Source organism: Marmota monax, unplaced genomic scaffold (assembly GCF_021218885.2).
Source record: "Marmota monax isolate L192 unplaced genomic scaffold, Marmota_monax_Labrador192_F-V1.1 WCK01_AAM20220418_F8-fsc00014, whole genome shotgun sequence".
NCBI classification, from domain to species: Eukaryota; Metazoa; Chordata; class Mammalia; order Rodentia; family Sciuridae; genus Marmota; species Marmota monax.
Genome location: NW_026695222.1, coordinates 21080859 through 21099669, shown reverse-complemented (window position 1 = coordinate 21099669; position 18811 = coordinate 21080859). Strand labels below are relative to the sequence as shown.

The 18811-nt window shown below is 36.8% G+C and overlaps 1 protein-coding gene across 13 annotated transcripts in view; it reads left to right on the top strand.

Annotated features, from left to right (window-relative positions):
* The window catches only part of Zhx3 (zinc fingers and homeoboxes 3), a 144091-nt gene that overhangs the window by 112979 nt on the left and 12301 nt on the right, over positions 1-18811 (top strand). For 3 of the 13 annotated variants that reach the window (XM_058575645.1, XM_058575642.1, XM_058575640.1), the window contains one exon: positions 17212-17320. The exons of the other annotated variants lie outside the window; for them this stretch is intronic. The gene's annotated coding sequence lies outside the window, so the exon portion shown is untranslated. The remainder of the gene's footprint in view (positions 1-17211; positions 17321-18811) is intronic. 13 annotated transcript variants of the gene reach the window in all.

The window sequence follows — 18811 nt, the reverse complement described above, 5'->3', positions numbered from 1 at the left end:
TGCTGATCACCCAGTTTGCAGGGTATACTGATCATTGGGTAAGTTTGTTTTATCTGATCATCTTACTCAGTTTTCTTATTAGTTTTTTAGGGCATTTTCTTCTTAGACAGTCCCCTCATCTGCAAACAATGGTGTCAACCTCAATCCCTCCCTCTCCCCTCCCCTCTACTATTGAGCTACACCAGATTCTCACATATGCTAGGAAAACACTCTACCACTAAGACACACCTCAGTCTTTTCTATTTTTTATTTGAAACAGGGTCTCATTAAGTTATCCAAGCTGACCTCAAATTTATGATCCTCCTGCCTCAGTCTCCCAAGTACTGGGGATGACAGTGTGTGTGCCACTGTGCCTAGCTGTCGTCTTCTTTTTTGTTGTTGTTGTTGTTACTTTATTTATTTTTTTATTGGTTGTTCAAAACATTACAAAGCTCTTGACATATCATATTTCATACATTTGATTCAAGTGGGTTATGAGCTCCCATTTTTCTTATTTTTTAACTAAGCATTTTTAATATCTTTATTTTATATATTTGTTTTTATGTGGTGCTGAGAATCCGAACCCAGTGCCTCACACATGCAAGGCAAACACTCTACCAACAGAGCTATCACCCCAGCCATTATGATGATGATGATGATGATGATTATTTTGAACCTAGGGCCTTGTCCATGCAAAGCAAGCACTCTACCAACTGAGCTATATTCCCAGCTCTGTCCCATTTAAAAAAAAAAAATCTGTAGTTGTAGATGGACAGCATACCATTATTTTGTTTATTTTTATGTGGTGCTGAGAATCAAACCCAGTACCTCACATGTGGAAGGCAAGTGCTCTGCCATTGAACTACAGCCCCCAGCCCAGTCCCATTACATTTTAATGAAGATTTCTCATGTTTCTTTTTTTAATCAACTATTTCACTGTATAGTAATTCTCACTACGGTGTTGACTAGTGATAGTAGAATTTCTGTCTTTTTACTCAAATGTTTATTATTAGATCTAATGTTTGCTGTGGTTTCTGGTAGAAAACTTTGATAAAAGGACATTTTCTTTATTTGCGGAATCAACTCAAGAACAAGATATTAGACTTGAATAACTAACACAGTAGATTGACTGGACCCTTGGACATGTACAGAACACTCTGTATAGCAGACAATAGCAGAATACATATTCTTCTAAGTCCACATGAGCATTGTTCAGGATAGATCACATGCTAGCACATAAAACAACTCATAACAGATTTAAAAATACTGAAAACATACCAAGTATCTTTGCTGACCACAGTATTGTAACTAAAAATATAGCAAAAGGAAAACTGGAAAATTCACAAATATGCAAAAATTAACACACTTTTAAACAACCAATGAGTTAAAGAATAAATTAGAAAACATCTTGAGACAAATGAAGACAAAACCACAAATTTATAGGATGCAGAAAAACCAGTACTAAGAGGGAAACTTCATAGCTATAAATGCCTACATTAAAAAAAAATTAAGATTGCAAAATCAAAACCTAACTTTACACTTTAAGGAACTTAAAAAAAAAGAACAACAAACTAAACCTAAAGTTAACAGAAGAAAGGAAAATAATAAAAATCAGAACAGAAATAAACAAATTAGAGAATAGAAAAAAAATCAATGGAACTTGTTTTTTTGTTTGTTTGGTTTTTTTTTTTTAGTTTTAGGTGGACACAATATCTTTATTTGATTTTTATGTGGTGTTGAGGATCAAACCCAGCGCCCTGTGCATGCCAGGCGAGCGCGCTACCTCTTGAGCCACATCCCCATCCCAAGAACTGGGTTTTAATTAAGATTTTTTATCTGAGTTATACATTTATTCTATCATCAATGTCGTCATTACTACCACCATCATCAACTCATCATCATCATTTTGCAGTACTGGGGATTGAACCTAGGACGCTCTACCACCACTGAGCTACATCCCACGCCCATTTTATTTTTTAAATTGGTGCATTATAGTTGTACATAATGGTGGGATTTGTTGTTACATGTTTATACATGAACACAATATAACAATATAATTTGGCCAAGAACATTCTCCAGCATTTCCCCTTCTGTCCTCCTCTTTACCTCTGGTCCCTTTCCCTTCAGTTGTCATGAGATCCCCCTGCCACCTTGCTTTCTTTTCCATTTTCCTCTCCAGGTTCCACATGGGAGAGAAAATGTATGACCCTTGACTTTCTGAATTTGGCTTATTTTGCTTAATATAATGTCCTCAAATTTCATCCATTGTACTGCAAATAACATAATTTCATTGTTCTTTATGACTTAATAAAACTCCATTGTGTGTATGTGTGTGTGTATATATATATATACACACACACACACACACACTACATTCTCTTTTCACTTATTCATTGACAGACACCTTAGGCTGGTTCCATAGTTTTCCTGTTGTGAATTATACAGCAGTAAACATGGATTTGCATGTGCTGCTGAGATATGCTAACTTTAATTCTTTAGGATAAATACTGAGGTGGTTCCATGCCTACTCTTTTGGGGAACCTTTATACTGATTTCCATAGAGGTTGTACTAATTTACAATCCCATCAACAGTGTAAAAATGATCCTTTTTCTCCATATCCTCTCCAGAATTTATTATTTTTTTGTATTCTTTTTTTAAATAACCATGAGACACATTTTCTTATACCTTTATTATATTTGTTTATTTTTATGTGGTGTGGGGAATCAAACCCAGTTCCTCATGCATGCTAGACAAGCACTCTCCCAGTGAGCCACAACCCTGGCCTCTATTTTTTGTATTCTTGATGGATGCCTTTCTAACTGAAGTGAGATGAAATCTCACTGTATTTAGTTTTGGTTTGCATTTCTTAATTGTTAGCGATGTTGAACATTTTTCATATATTTGTTGTCCATTTGTATTTATTCTTTTGAGAGGTATCTGCTTAGTTCATTTGCCCATTTATTAATTGCATTTATTTTTCTTTTAGTGTTAAGTTTTTTGAGTTCTTTATATATTCTAGATGTTAATCTTCTGTCAGAAGAGTAGCTAGGAAAGATTTTCTCCATTCTGTAGGTTCTCCATATTCCTACTTGTTTCCTTTCCTGTGCAGAAGCTTTTTAATTTGATGCCATTTCATTTATTAACTCTCGGCATTATTTCCTGAGCTTTGGGGATCCTATTGAGAAAATCATTGCCTGTGCCTACATGTTGGAGTGTTGACCCTACACTTTCTTCTAGGAGTTGCGTAGTTTCTGGACTAATTCCTAGGTCTGTGGTCCATTTTCAGTTGTGTTCTGTGCAGGGTAAGCTATAAGGATCTACTCTCTTTCTTCTACATAGGGATACCCAGTTTTTCTAGCACCATTTGTTAAAGAGGCTGTCTTTTCTCCCACATGTGCTTTGGGCACCTTTGACAAGGATCCAGATGACTGGAGATGTGTGGGTTTTTCTGTCTTCTATTCTGTACCTCTGGTCTATGTGTCTGATTTTATTGCCAGTACCATGCAGTTTTTGTGGCTCTAGCTCATTAGTATAATTTGAAGTCAGGTATCATGATGCCTCTACCACTGTTTTTTTTTTTTTTTTTTTTTTTTTTTTAAGCTTAGTATTGCTTTAGCTATTCTGGATCTTTTATTCTTCCAAAGGAATTGTGGGACTGTGAAGAATATCATTGGTATTTTGATAGGGATTGCATTGAATCTGTATATTGCTTTTGGTAGTAGGGTCATTTAAAAAATATGGATTCTGCCTATCCATGAACATGAGAGATCTTTCTATATTTTTGTCTTCAGTTTATTTCTTCAGTGTTCTATAGTTTTCATTGTAGAGTTCTTTTCACCTCCTGGTTAGCTTTATTCCTGTGGGGGGTGGTGGTGGTGGTGGTGGTGCAGTTTGTACCCTGCTACTATCTTGATTTATTTATTAGCTTTAGCAGTCTTCTGATGAAGTTTTTATTGAATATTCTAAATAAAGAATCGTATTATCTGCAGACAGTGATAATTTGACTTCTTCCTTTCCTTTAAATTTTTTTTTCTTTTGAGGCTTTTTTGTTGGGTTGGGGGGGGGGTTCAGGGATTCTTTTATTTTCTTCTTTTCCTTAATTGCTCTAGTTAGAATTCCTTGCACTATATTGAATAGGAGTAGTGAGAGTGGACATCCTTGTCTTGTTTGGGATTTTGAAGGAAAGACATTCAGTTTTTCCCCATTCACTATGATATTGGCTTTGGGTTTGTGGTATATAAACTTTATGATGATAAATTCCTAATTTATATGTGGTATAACCTTTATGATGATAAATCCCTAATTTCTTCAGTGTTTTTATCATGAATGGATACTAAATTTTGCCAAAGGCTTTCTCTGCATCTATTGAGATGATTAAATGATTTTTGTCCTTAATTTTATTTCTGTGATGAATTACATGTATTGATTTGCATTATGTTAAACAATCCTTGCATCACTGGAATAAAACCAACTTGGTCAATGGTGTTCAATATTCTTAATTTGTTGTTGAATATGGCTTGCTGGGGCTGGGGCTGTGGCTCAGTGGTAGAGCGCTTGCCTAGCATGTGTGAGGCCCTGGGTTCGATTCTCAGCACCACATACAAACAAATAAATAAATAGAGATCCATCAATAACTAACAAAAATATAAAAAAAAGAATATGACTCGCTATTATTTTTATTAGGAATTTTTGCATCTGAGTTCATCAAGGATGTTGTTCTTTAGTTTTCTTTGCTTGACTTGTTCTTTTCTGGTTTTGGTTTGTGATACTGGCTTCATGAAATGGATTTGGAAGTTTTCTATCCCTTTCTATTTCATGGAATAATTTGAGGAGTATTGCATTAGTTCTTCTTTAAAGGTCTGGCAGAATTCAGCTGAGAATGTATCTGGTCCTGAGCTTTTCTTTGTTGGAAGCCTTTTTAGAAAGAGAATACAGAAAATTTAATAGAGCACCAAAAACTGAATGAAGAAAAAAATCAGTAGCATTCAATTTACAAACAGCACAGCTTCATTCACAATAGCCCCAAACAAACCAAACTTGAGACAGTTGTAACAAAAAAAAAAAAAATATGCAAGACCTGTATGAAGGAAACTTTAAAATACGTCTGGGGGGGCTCGGGATGTGGCTCAAGTGGTAGCGCGCTCGCCTGGCATGCAAGAGGTACTGGGTTCAATCCTCAGCACCACATAAAAATAAAATAGAGATATTGTGTCCATCTAAAACTAAAAAATAAACATTAAAAAAAAACACATCTGGGGACATGAAAAGCATACAAATAAATGGAGACTTACCACATTACTGGAGAGGAAGACATCTATTTTCACTTTAAATCATGTACATTTACTGCAACCCAAATAAAAACAGCAACAGCTTTTGTAAAAATTGGAAGGAGTCAAATTGATCCTGAAGTTCCACAGTAGGAAAGAAACTGAATAGCCAGAAAAACCTTGGAAAAGAAGTGCAATGAAGGTACAATAGCACTCCCAGAACCTAAGGTATTCCCAAAAAATAACAATTTTAATTGTTAAGTATTCCAGGCTGGGGCTGGGGCTCAGTGGTAGCACACTTGCCTGGCATGTGTGAAGCACTGGGTTTGATTCTCAGCACCACATATAAATAAATAAAGGTCTATTAACAACTAAAAAAAATTAAATAAAACCAAAGTATTCCTTCATGATCTTGGAGTGACAAAGCCTTTCTAAGTATGACTCAAACTCTAGAAGCCCCAAAAGAAGAAAAGTTGAATATATCCAGCTATATTAAAACACTTTTCTGCACAGCAAAAGGATCCAAAGCAGTCAAAATTGAAAAAATATATTCCATCTCTTACCACAAAGGGCTAACTTCTTTAGTGATTGATGTACAAAAAGAAATGAGTAAAGGATATGGACTGGCAGTTCACAGAGATACAAAACAAATGGCTCTTACATATTGAAAACATATTTCTGCCTTCACAGAGAAATGCAAATTAAAATGACAGAAATTAGTTTTCACTGTCAGATTCTCTCAAAATCAGATCTGAATGGCCGGGCTGTGGAGAAATAGGCACAGAAATCACTGGCTGAAGGGAGATAAACTGGTAGAATCCCAAGGAGGGCACTCTGATGATACCTATTAAAAATACCAATGCATTGGGGGTTGGGGGTGTGCACACCTGTAATCCCAGTGGCTCAGGAGGATCCTCCTGTGGCAGGAGGATCAAGAGTTCAAAGCCAGCCTCAGCAACAGTGAGGCACTAAGCAACTCAGTGAGACCCTTTCTTTAAATAAAATGCAAAATAGGGCTCGGGATGTGGGTCAGTGGTTGAGTGCCCTTGAGTTCAATCCCTGGTAACCCCCACCCCCCTTAATCAAGAGATTCCACTCTGTGGGAAATGAATAAACATGTACAAAATCACAGAAAATAATAAAACATTTTGGATACAATCAAGATGTCCAAAAGATGACAAGTTCATTATATCAAGATACAGCCTTATATTGTAAAAAAAAAAAAAAAAAAAGTAAGGAAAAACTAACATATCTCCCAAAAAAGTGTTAAAAAAAAAAAAAACCCAAGATGTTGATAGAGGCATATATTATGCTGCCTTGTCATATTACACCTTGATTTTAAAAGGGGAAAAAAGCAGAATATCTATAATATCAATTTGTATATGTGTTAGGAAACTGTTGAAGGCATATAGTTTGTTTTTTTTTTTTAAAGGACAACCCCCAAAAAACAAAACAAAAAAGCAAACCAAAAATCCCAAACCACGAACAATGATACCTGTTAGGAATAATTTTCAATCTGGCAGACAGAGGATAAGCAGGTTAACTTCTCACACCATATCTTGTTTAAACATTAATGTAAAAAATCTATTCCCACACCAACCCCAATTTTGCATGGTTTTTCAAATATATGCATCTCATAATAAACACGTGTTTATTTCCTATTTGATTATTTACTATTCATCTAAAGTAATTCACAATACATAAAAAATCAATCTTACACTAAGATCTATCTGTAGGCTGATAATGAGATGACCACAAATTCTGAAATTTCCAAGTTCTTTCAATAGCTTTCCAATCCTAATGAATAAAGATTCCTAACTATATCTATTTAATTTCTTTTGTCATCTTGGTTAATTTCTTTGGGTTCTATAATTGGCACTTTTTCATAGACTTTGTTTGCAAAACTATCCTTTAAGATGGAAAATCTGAGTTTTCACAAATGCAAAAAAGGATCACTCAGTAGTTGCAAAGTGATAAGTCAGAAACATCCCAGGACTTCTTTGGAAGCAAGTTCCAACAGTCTCAAGGGCTGTTCTATTTCTTTTTCTCAGTGTGCTTCCTCATTCCATGTGCATGGTTGTATTCTGGTTATATTCTCTTCTGGTTTACATTCCTTCCTAATGACTACACAGGGCACAGGCTTCTATCTTAGCCTTTGATGCAGAGAGTCACCTTACCAGTCATCTTATCACAGTTGATTCAGTTGGCCAGAGGACTGACAGCTTCAGAGGCATTCAAGGCTAGAGTAAAAGCTACAACATCAGAGTCCCAATGAGGGAAATTCTCATCAAAGACTGCTTCCCTCACCTTGCAGCCTTCCACAAACAGCCCATGGTGTTCCTCAATATCTTGGGTGTAATATGACTGGGACCATGGGGGAACTGTCCAGATATTGGTAGAAGATCACCGCTGATTATTTCCTAAAAGACCAAACTGCCCTTGAAGGTTTGGCACTGTATCAAGCCCAGGATGAGTCTGGGGATGGGTCTGTGAGCAGGGCTCCACACCCGGGCCATTGGTTGAGTAGCTTCAGCCACCGGCCCTTCCTGGGCCTCCTGGGCCCAACTCTTGCTGCCTATTCCCACTGTAGGAAGTCACTGAGGCCATTCATTATGTTGTCTCCTGGCAGCTTGGAGACATCTCAGACCACTGAGTCCACTCCTGTTGGAAGGATTCTTATTACTGCTTCTATCTCATTGCCAGTTATCCATCTGTTTAGGTTTTATATGTTATCTTGATTAAATTTTGTTATGGTGTATATATCTAGAAATGTATCCAGTTAGTCTAGATTTTCCAATTTATTGGAGTATGTTTTCAAAATAGTCCCTAGTGATCCTCTTGATTTTTCTGTGACATCTGTGGTGATTTCTTTTTTTTTTCATCTCTAATTTTATTAATTTGGGGGCTTATCAATCTTGTTTGTCTTTTCAAAGAATCAACTCTTTTTTCATTGATCCTTTATATTATTTTTTATTTCACTGATTCTGACTTTGGTCTTAATTATTTCCTCCTTCTGTTTTTGAAATTGGTTCTTGTTTTTTTAAGGGCCTTGAAATGTATCATTGTATTCTTTATTTGGAATCTTTTCTTATTTTCTTATGTAGAAGCTCACAGATGTAAACTTTCCTCTTAGAGGTGCCTTCACAGTGTCCCAGAGGTTCTGGTATGTTGTTTCATTATAAGAATTTTTATAGGAGGGGGATCATGGGAAGATTAGACAAACTGTAGATAGGGCAAAGGGGAGGGAGGGGGGAGTGGGGGGAAGGGGGTTAAAAAGAGATGGTGAAATGAGGTGGACATCACTACCCTAAGTACTTGTATGAAGAAGACATGAATGGTGTGAATAAACTTTGATACAAGAAGCGATATGAAAAATTGTGCTCTATATATGTAATATGAATTATAATGCATTCTACTATCATATATAACAAATTAGAATAAAAAAATTTTAAAAATTGAGGAGGACCCAGCTAAAAAAAGGAATATTTGGGTGAATGAGAAAAGTTTAGCAAGAGATATTTCATCTCCCAAAATTGCTTTGTGGATTAAATATCAGTGTGCTTTGGTTGAAGTTTATACATTATAAGGCTGGCATCTAGAGTTCAAGAATCAATAAAGAAACCATGCTTTCAATAAATTTCTAATAAGTATTTATTGAAAACTTAATGTTTGTATAGCATTCTGACAGTTACTAGAGATAAAACTGAATTAAAGTTAAGACTTGGTTACTGCATACATTCAGCAAGTATGTATAGCAAATAGTTCTAATAAATGAAAGCAAAGATGCTGGAAAACAAACAAAAAAAAATTTAAATCTCCCCTGATTTCATCTATCACCCAGTCATCATTCAAAAGTGTATTGTTCAGTTTCTGTTTGTTTATGTAGTTTCTATAAGGCTTTTTGTTGTTGATTTCTAATTTCATTCCATTTTGATATGATAAGATGCAATGAATTCTATCATTTTTTTTTTGCTAAGAGTTTCTTTGTAGCCTAAAATATGTTCTATTTTGAAGAAGGTTCCATGAACCACTGAGAATAATGTTATTGGATGAAATATTCTATAAATGTCTGTTAAGTTTATTTGATTTATAATATTTTTCAGGTCCAGTCTTATACTGAGTTTATAACTGGATGATCTATGTGTTGATGACAGGGGTGTGTTGAAATCACCCTGTGTTGTTATATTGGAGTCAATCTGGGACTTTCTGTTGAGTAGTTTTTTTTGTTTTATTTTATTTTTGGTACCGAAGGGATTTTACCACAGAGCTACATACCCAGCCATTTAATTTTTAAATTATTTTTATACAGGGTCTTGCTAAGTTGATAAGGGCCTCTTATAGTTGCTGAGGCTGTCTTGAACTTGCAATCCTCCTACCTCTGCCTCCTGAGCTTCTGGGATTATAGGCGTGTGCCACTGCACTGGAGTAGGATTTATTTTTAATTTCTCCTGTGTAAAATATTTAAATATTTTCTTTAGTGTCAGCTTAATAGTCATGAATTCTCTTAATTTCTGTTTATCTTGAGAGGTTTTTATTTCTCCTGATTCGGAAGGGTAGCTTTGCTGGATTTAGTGATCTTGGTTGACAGATATTTTCTTGCAGAACTTGGAACACATTGTTCCATGTCCTCCTGGATTTTGGAGTTTGTGCTGAGAAATTGGAAGTTAATTCCGATTGGCTTGCCTCAATTGTGACCTGTTGTGTTTCTTCTGAGGCTTTTAAAATTCTAACCTTGTTCTATATGTTAAGGATTTTAATTATAATGTTTCACAGAGTGGTTCTTTTTTGGATCTTGTCTATTTGGGGTTCTGAATGCATCCTGTATCTGAATTTCCATTTCATTCTTGAGGTTTGAAAATTTTTCTGTTATTATTTTCCTGAAGTGGTTATCCATTCTATTAGTCTGTTTCTTACAACCCTCTAAAATATTAGCAGTTCTTAAATTTTGTCTCTTAAGGTTGTCTCAGAGTTCTTTTATTATTCTGGTCATGGTTACTTCTTTGCTTTTAATTTTTTTTTTTTTTTGGTAGTTGTAAAGCATGCCATTATTTTGTTTATTTTTATGTGGTGCTGAGGATTGAACCCAGTGCCTCACACATGCTAGGCAAGCTCTCTGCCACTGAGCTACGGCCCCAGCCCTTTTCTTCTCTTTAATACTGTATGAATGTGCAAAGTTGGCCACTTGTCTCCCAACTCTGAGATTCTGCTTTGATCATGGTTTGCTCTGTTAGACTTTCAACTGAACGTTTTATTTGATATATTGTGTCTTTCTAAGATTCCTGTTTGGTTCTTTGTCAACATTTCATTTTTTCTTACTGAAATTCTCATTTATATCCTGTACTGACTTTATTTTTTTTAATATTTATTTTTTAGTTATAGTTGGACACAATACCTTTGTTTCACTTATTTATTTTTATGTGGTGCTGAGGATTGAACCCAGGGTCTTGCACATGTGAGGCAAGCGCTCTACTGCTGAGCCACAACCTCATCCCTGTACTGACTTTATTAATATATTCAGTTGGGTTTTTTTTGTATATGTGGATGTATACTCTTGAAAATCATTAATCATTTTCATGTGCTTCTTTTGAATTCTTTATCTGATTATTTCATCCACTTCAATATCTTTAGAGTCGGTTGCTGGTGAATTATGAAATTTAGGAGGCATCCTGTTATCTTGTTTTTTTCTTGTATTCCTGTGTTGAGTTTTATGCATATGTTGAGATGGGTTTCTCTTCCAGTGTTGTGTGTGGGTCCTTTTAGGACACACCGATCACTTGCAAAAGTGTCCTGGAGTCATCTAGATTGAGACCCTTCATAGGGGCAGCATTCACAGACTTTGTGTTAATTTTCTGTTTTTCTTGTAGGAGTTGAAATCCATAAATGACACCTGAGAACCCCCCACCCCCAGCCATTTCTACTTGGGGCCTGATCATTAGTTTGGGGAGTTTCTTTCTTCTAGGCTTTGTATAGCTGAAGTTTGAATGTGGTTAATTTGTGTGTGGAGCAAGATGTACTCTCTTTTGGCTGGATTTAGTTCAGCAGCAGAACTTGAGTGAGCTTGTGTCCCTGCAGATTCCCAGCACTTTACAGAAAAAGCGGAAACAGATAATAACACAACCAAAGCAGACAATATACAGCATTAAAATAAAGACCCAGTGCCTACTGTGACATCACACCACTAACAACCACCAAAGTAGGAATGGCGGGTAGCAATTGCCAACAACAAAAACAACAAATAACCATGCGCTAGTCTGTCATGAAACAGCAGCTGTCCACTGTATTCTCCACAGTGCTAATTACTGCTACAATATGATTGTGGGGGCAGGAGTTACATAAACCAAAAATTCCCCAAAAATGGTAAAAATAAGGGAAATGAAAATGTGATAAGAAGGTAGAAGAAATTTTAATATGTTCAAAATGTGAATAGAGAGAATGTTGAAGAGATATAGCAAGTGGTGTTTATAAAGAAGGAGAAAAAATAGAGAACAAAAGAAATTGGCTGTTAGTGGGAGAAGAAAGGAGAGGAAGAGAAATGAGAGAAACAAACAAAAACCATAAACTCTAGCCCTGAAAAGACAAGGAAAAATACCTGTCACCAAAAAACCCTAAAAATGAGGAAAAAATTTATGAATATATATTAATCAAACAAGCTGTATAGCAAGAGCATCAAAAAGGGATGAGGGGGCATGATGTCTCCTAATGAAAAATGAAAGAATTGTCATACTGAGGTTGTCACACTGAAGTTGATGACAGTAGTCACTGCCTATGCCCAACTGTCCTTTCCATTTGGTCTTGGGCTTTGTACTGGGTGAGAGAGAGCAAAGGCTGGGGGTTATTAACCCCTTCCTCTTTGTATGGCTCACGAAGCTTCTGGCTGGTGTAACCTAAAACTAGAAGTTCTTGAAATAGTTCTCAGCTTTCCTTCTCACCAGTGTAAGGTAGAACAGAATGGGAAGTACTGTTGGTTGGAGTTTGTTCACACAGACCAAATTGATGCACTTCACAGGTGGGGCTGCTGCAGAGTTCTATGAGGGGAGTTCTCTTGGCTGGGCCTTAGGTCTAATCAGGTCTTAAGAGTTTTGTTGGGTAATCTCTGGAGATTAGATCAACACACCCCTAGGGCCAGGCAGATGCCAGTCTCTGATAAGAGAGTCCATTGTATCTCAGAAGCCTCCCAAGAATTACTCTCACTGGGCAGGGGAACCAGTCCTCCACACACTGCTGCTCACAAATGCGGCCTTCCCAGCCTTAGTCCCTGAGTGCATTCCTGATCCTCTTCAGCTGGTCACATAAACCACCAGACTCAAAGGAAAAGTTTGCTGCAATCCCCTCAGTTTTTCTGATTTGAATTCCCCTGGGTACAACCTCTGTGCTTATTTCACTCATGTTCTGCTAGGCCACATGGTAGATGCTTGCTGGGACAGTCTGGCAACGTTTGCTATGATTTTCAGGCTTTTGCAGCTGCAAGCTATGGCACGGCCTCCTCAAGATGGCTCCTGCCTCAGTTCTTTGCTTGCCAATTGAGAGAAACAGAGCGCTTTTCAAACATCACTTCACTCTGCAGCCTCTCATTCCACTAAGTTTAGGCTGCTTTTTTGACTTACAGATTTTTTTCTATGCCAAATGTGTCCGCTGTGTTTTCCTCTGTATGTTACCCTCCACTCTGTGTTTAACCCACTCCGCTGCTGCATCCAACTTGGCTCTAATGTACACCTTCTTGTTCTTTGTTCAGTGCACCCAAATTTCTGAGTCTCTAAGAGATTCCAACTGTCTGATATTGAATTTCAGTTAATTCCCTCTTTCATCCACCTCACTGGGAATCCCTGCTCCCACTGTATCCCAAACCATGGAGCAACTGGAAATGTAGCTTTCCTCTAATCTGCCACCTTGAATCTCTGAGTTTGTTTGTTTTTTAATCAAAAATTGATAAATACTTAGCTAGGCTAATAAAAAAAAAAACCTCAAAGTGACAAAATCAGAAACAAAGGAAATATTACAATTAATGCCACAGAAATAAAAAATCATGAGACCACTATGAAAAATAATTAGCCATCAAATTGGATAACGTAGAAGGAAATAAATTCCCAGAAACATACAACTTATTAAGACTGAATCATGAAGAAATAAAAATTCTAAACTTTAACTGTAACAATATTGAATCAATAATCAACAACCTACTCCAAAAAGAGATACCAGGACCAGATGACTTCCATGAAGAATCCTACCAAACATTTAAAGAAATAACATCAATTCTTGAACTCTTCCCCAAAAAGTGAAAAGAGGGGAACACTTCCAAACTCATTTTATGAGACCAGTATTACCCTGCTATCTAAACCAGACAAAGGTAGAGAAGAAAATTTACAGACCCATATCTTTGATAAATATTGACATTAGAATTTTCAGCAAAATACTAGCAAACTACAAATCAATAGCACATTAAAAGGATTATACACCGTGACCAAGAGGGATTAATTTCCATAATGCAAAAATGGTTCAGTACATGATAATCAGTTAGTGTGTTATACCACAATACAGCATGAAGGACAAAAACCATATGATCATCTCAATTAATGTAGAAAAAGCATTTGACAGAATTCAAAACTGTTTCAAAATAAAAACATTCATTCGTCAAACTAAGAATAAAAGGAAAATACCTCAAATAATAAAGGCCATATATGAAAAGCCTATAGTTAATGTCATATTCAGCAGTAAAAAACTGAAAGCTTTTTTCCTAAGATCAGTATCAAAGCAGGGATGACCATTCTTGTCATATTTAATTAATGTTGTACTAGAAATCTCACCCAGAGCAATTAGGCAGGAAAAAGAAATAAAAATCATCCAAATTGGAAAGGAAGAAGTAAAATTCTCTTTTTTCACAGATGACATGATCTTATCTGTAGGAAACCCTGAAAATTATACACACAAAAGCTGTTAGAATAAATGAATCCAGTGAAATTTAAGGGTACAGATTCAATCACAAGTATCAGTTGTGTTTTTGTACACGAACAGTGAAATCTAAAAATTAAATGTTTATACAGTATTTTTAAAAATAGAAAAATACTTAAGAGCAAAGTTAACCAAGGAGGCAAAGGAATTATACTGAAAAGGACAGAGCCTTGCTAAAGAAAATTAAAGAAGACCCGAGCAAATTGAAAGGCATCCTGTGTTAATGGTTTGGAAGAGTTCAAATTGTTCAAATGTCCATATTACCCAAAGATACTAAAAATTCAGTGCAGTACCTATAAAAAATCTCAATGGCCTTTTTTGCAGAAACAAAAAATCCTAAAATTCCTATAGAATCTCATAGGATTTTGAATAGCCAAAAGTCTTGAGAAAGAAAAACAAAGATTGTGGCTTCATACTTCCTTATTTCAGAATATATTACAAAGTACAGAAATCAAACAATATGATACCAACATAAAGAGATATATAGACCAATGGGACAGAATATGTGGCCCAGAAATAAACCCTTAATGGGGAGATGATAGTCCGTCCCTTCAACAAATAGTTTTGGGAAAACTGGATATCCATGAACAAAAGGATCAAACTGGACTCAGACCATGTACAAAAATTAACTCAAGTGTATTGAAGCCTTAAATGTGATACCTGAAACTACAAAATTCCAAGGAAAAAAGCTTTATGGTATTTATGGCCAAGTGTTTTCTTGGATATAATACCATAGCACAGATAACAAAAGCAAAAATAATATGGTCTTTCCCCTGAATCTCTCTTGGTGGTACAAAATCTTTACATTCATGTCAGCTCACCTTACTTGGACCTGTCCTAGAAAACAGCAGAGTTCCACACATGACTGCCTCGTTTATCAGAGTGCTCCATGAGTATCTTCTGGATGAATGGTTTTCTAGATAATTGGATCTTTGCACTTTAAATACTACTTTTAATAGATACCCCTTTAAAAATGTGTGACAGATAAGCCTAAAATTACCCCAGTTGGGTAATGTTGCTCAAAATAGCCACTGGTAAACATCCAGATGGTAGTTATATGGGTGTTCACTGTAAAATTATTTCAAATTTGTTGTACACTTGAAATTTTCCTAATAAATACTGGAGAAATAAACATCACACCAGAAGGCCATGAAACCCCTTTACAAACAATCAGAGGTTACTCAAAGGGCTCAGTGTGTAGATGGTTGAGGTTGCCAGCTCTGGAGCCGGACTGCCTAGGTTCTTATCTGGTCTCTGCTGCCTTCTAGCTGTGTGACCTTCTGGCATTTAATGCACTTCTATGAGCCTAGTCTTTTTTGACCATAAAATGGGATTCTTGGGTTTGTTGTGAGAATAAATTGAAAGGATGTGTACAAAAGCACATTCTACAATCTAAGACTTTTGGTATGTGTCGATTGTTGCTATCATTGCCTCTACTATTAGTCCTTTGCCATTGCCTGTAATCAATGACTGACCCCTGGGAGAGTGACCAGCAGTGTCACCCTCATTGGTCTATTATTTGAATGATCATTTGGGCCTAATCAGAGACTTAATTTTGAATCTCATTGGGACTATTTCCAAAATCAAAATCATCTTCTTTTCATCCACTTTTCAGCCTTAGTAAGTAAAACATGGGTCATGTAATTTACTTACACCTTCCCCAGGGCAACCCACTCCCATTGCAGACAGCAGTTCCGGCCCTGGGCCATGGTGCTGGTAGCACAGAGGCAAGGCCCTGCACCTGCCTGCTCCTAAGTCCTGCTGGCCTCCTGGCTTCTTGGGAACCCGTGCTCTCTTCCCCTGTGGTGGTTTGTCTTCCACCTAGCAAGTTGGCATCTCTCTTCCCTCTCTCCTGCCAGCCCTGATGTTCACAGCCATTGCCATCCACCTGTACCCAGGGTGGAAGTCAGTATCACCAAGGTCAGTCAGAAAGGCTCACACATAATGTCACCTGCATTGGAAACTCAGAAATGCAATGATGACCCTCTTCTACAGACCTGACTGCTGTACTTTCTGCTCTCTGCCTTTCTGTGTTCAGTGTTCCTTTAGTGGTTTTTAATAGAGTCACAGAGGGCTGGGGCTGGGGCTCAGCGGTAGTGCACTCGCCTAGCACATTCGAGGCCCTGGGTTTGATCCTCAACACCACATAAAAATAAATAAATAAAATAAAGGTAGTGTGCCCAACTACAACTAAAAAATAATTATTAAAAATATATATATAGTCAGTTCAGCGACCATCTCCATCATCTAATTTTAGAACATTTTTATAGCCATAAGAAAAGACCTCGTAACCTTTAGAAGTCACCACCCCTTCCCCTCTCTCTTGAGCTCTCAGCAGCCCCCACTCTACCTCCTGCCTCCTTGGATTTGCCACTTCGGACATTTAATGGAGGTGGGATCATACAGTGTGTGTCATTTGTGTCTGCCTTCTTTCAATAGCACAATGTTTTCAGGTTTATCCATGTTACAGCGTGTATCAAAACTTCTTTCCTTTTTGGGACTGAATAATATTCCACTGTGTGGATATATATTACATTTTATTTATCCATTCCTCAATTGATAGGCTTTGGGTTGTTTCCATTTTTACTATTACTGTGAATAATGCTATTTTGATCAAGTTTTTGTGTGGGCAAGTTTTCACTTCTCCTTTTTATATACTTAGGAGTGCAATTGCTAAGTCTTAGGCAATGCAGTATTAAGTTTTTGAGAAATTGCTGCACTGTTTGCCCAGCATGGCTGCCCATTTCCCATCCCTCCCTGCGGTGCCTGAGGGTTCAGTTTCCCCGCGACCTCCATCCACTGTTATTAGGCTGCAGCCTCCTGGTGGGCGCCAGGAGGTTTCTCCTTGTGGGTTCAGTTTGCATCTTGCTGACTACTAGTGATGTTGAGCATTTTGTAATGTGCTCATTGACCATTTATAGATCTTCTTTGGAGAAATGTCTGTTCAAATCCTTTACTCATTTTTAGATTGGGTTATTACCTTTTGGTTGAGTTGTAAAAATTCTTTATATATTCTAGGTACATCTTATGTGATGCTGAGAATCGATCCTGGGGCCTCATACATGTTAGGCAAGTGCTCTACCACTGAGTCACAATTGCAGCCCCGAAGCACAAGTTTTTAATTTTGGTAAAATCCAATTTGTCTTTTATCTTTTGTCATGCTTTCAGATATCCTATTGGATGGTCTTCCATGATTTGTCTAAAATGTGATTTGCTCACTAGGAACTTAACTGTATTATTCTTCGTTTCTCTGACTTGGAATTGCAAAACTTAATTTAAAATGTTTGCCTATATACAAAGGAACTTAGGAATGATATACTTTGAGCTTATAAACCATTTCTGCACATTTAACCTAAGGAAATAACTTGATAGAAGAAAAATACCCTGTATGTCCAGAGTTGTTCATTTTACGGACCCCTGACATTGGGGCAGTGGGGGTTTTGCCAGGGGGTCAGTTAAAGCCATTGTGGTGTATTCTTAGGTAGTTGCCAGTTATCATAATTATGAAGAATATGTAATGAAAATGTTTATAATTATCATGTTCGTGAGAAAAACTCAAGTGTGTGCTCCTTCTGATTAAATATCTGTATAAAATATTTGCACTGGGGCTAGGGCTCAGTGGCAGAGCGCTTGCCTGGCCCGTATAAGGTACTGGGTTCGATCCTCAGCACCACATAAAAATAAATAAATAAATAAAATAAAGGTATTGTGTCCACCTACAACTAAAAATATTTTTAAAAATATTTGGGCTGATGAAAGGGTATATATAATTATAGGTAGTTTTATAGTCTTTGTTTAATGTTGATATGTTTAACATTAAAATTAAGTGAAAAGCATGCGTAGTGACAAGTAGTTAAATCTGGGTAAATGTTTCTTTCTTTCTCACCACAACTTTTTTTTAATAGTAATTATTTTTACCATTACAGTCATCAGGGTTACATTTAGAAACAATATAAAAATAGTTTCTATGTTTGCTTGCTAAGAATTTGAATGGAGATATTTAGATTTTCTCTACATTTTATATTGAGTATTGATGATAATTTGATTTTAATATTATAATTACTATTATCTTAATCATTACAGCATTATAATTTGCTAAAAAGAAGGCATTGATGATTATGGTGATATGTTAATAGGGATCACAGAAGCACTTTTCTCATGACATCTCATGAAATGATTATTATTACAGTAATTTTGTATATAAGTAAATCCATCCATCAGCTTTGAAATAAATTTCAAAAACAGACCAAAAATATTTTTAAGAAGCAGTAAAGATACTGCAAGAAAATAAAATGAAAAATAAAAAAGTAAAGTCAAGTCATTAGAGTAGGCACAGCCCTGTGAGAACCCGCTGTGAGCTACTGGGCTATAAACTGGATCTTTGGATACCCTGACCTTTGGCCTCATCTGGGTGGCCCAGTCAGTAACTGGGAGGTGATTCTTTTCCTGCAGCCTGACTCAGGGTGGCAGACAGCAAGAAGGGATGGCCCCAGAGAGGCCCCATTCTTGAGGCAGGCCTGTCTTCCCGCCCAGCCGCCCCCTGCATTCACACACTGCAGCACGCCCGGTCTCTGTGCCTGGCCTGGGGGAGGCTAGGCGTGTTCTCCTGTGTGGGAAG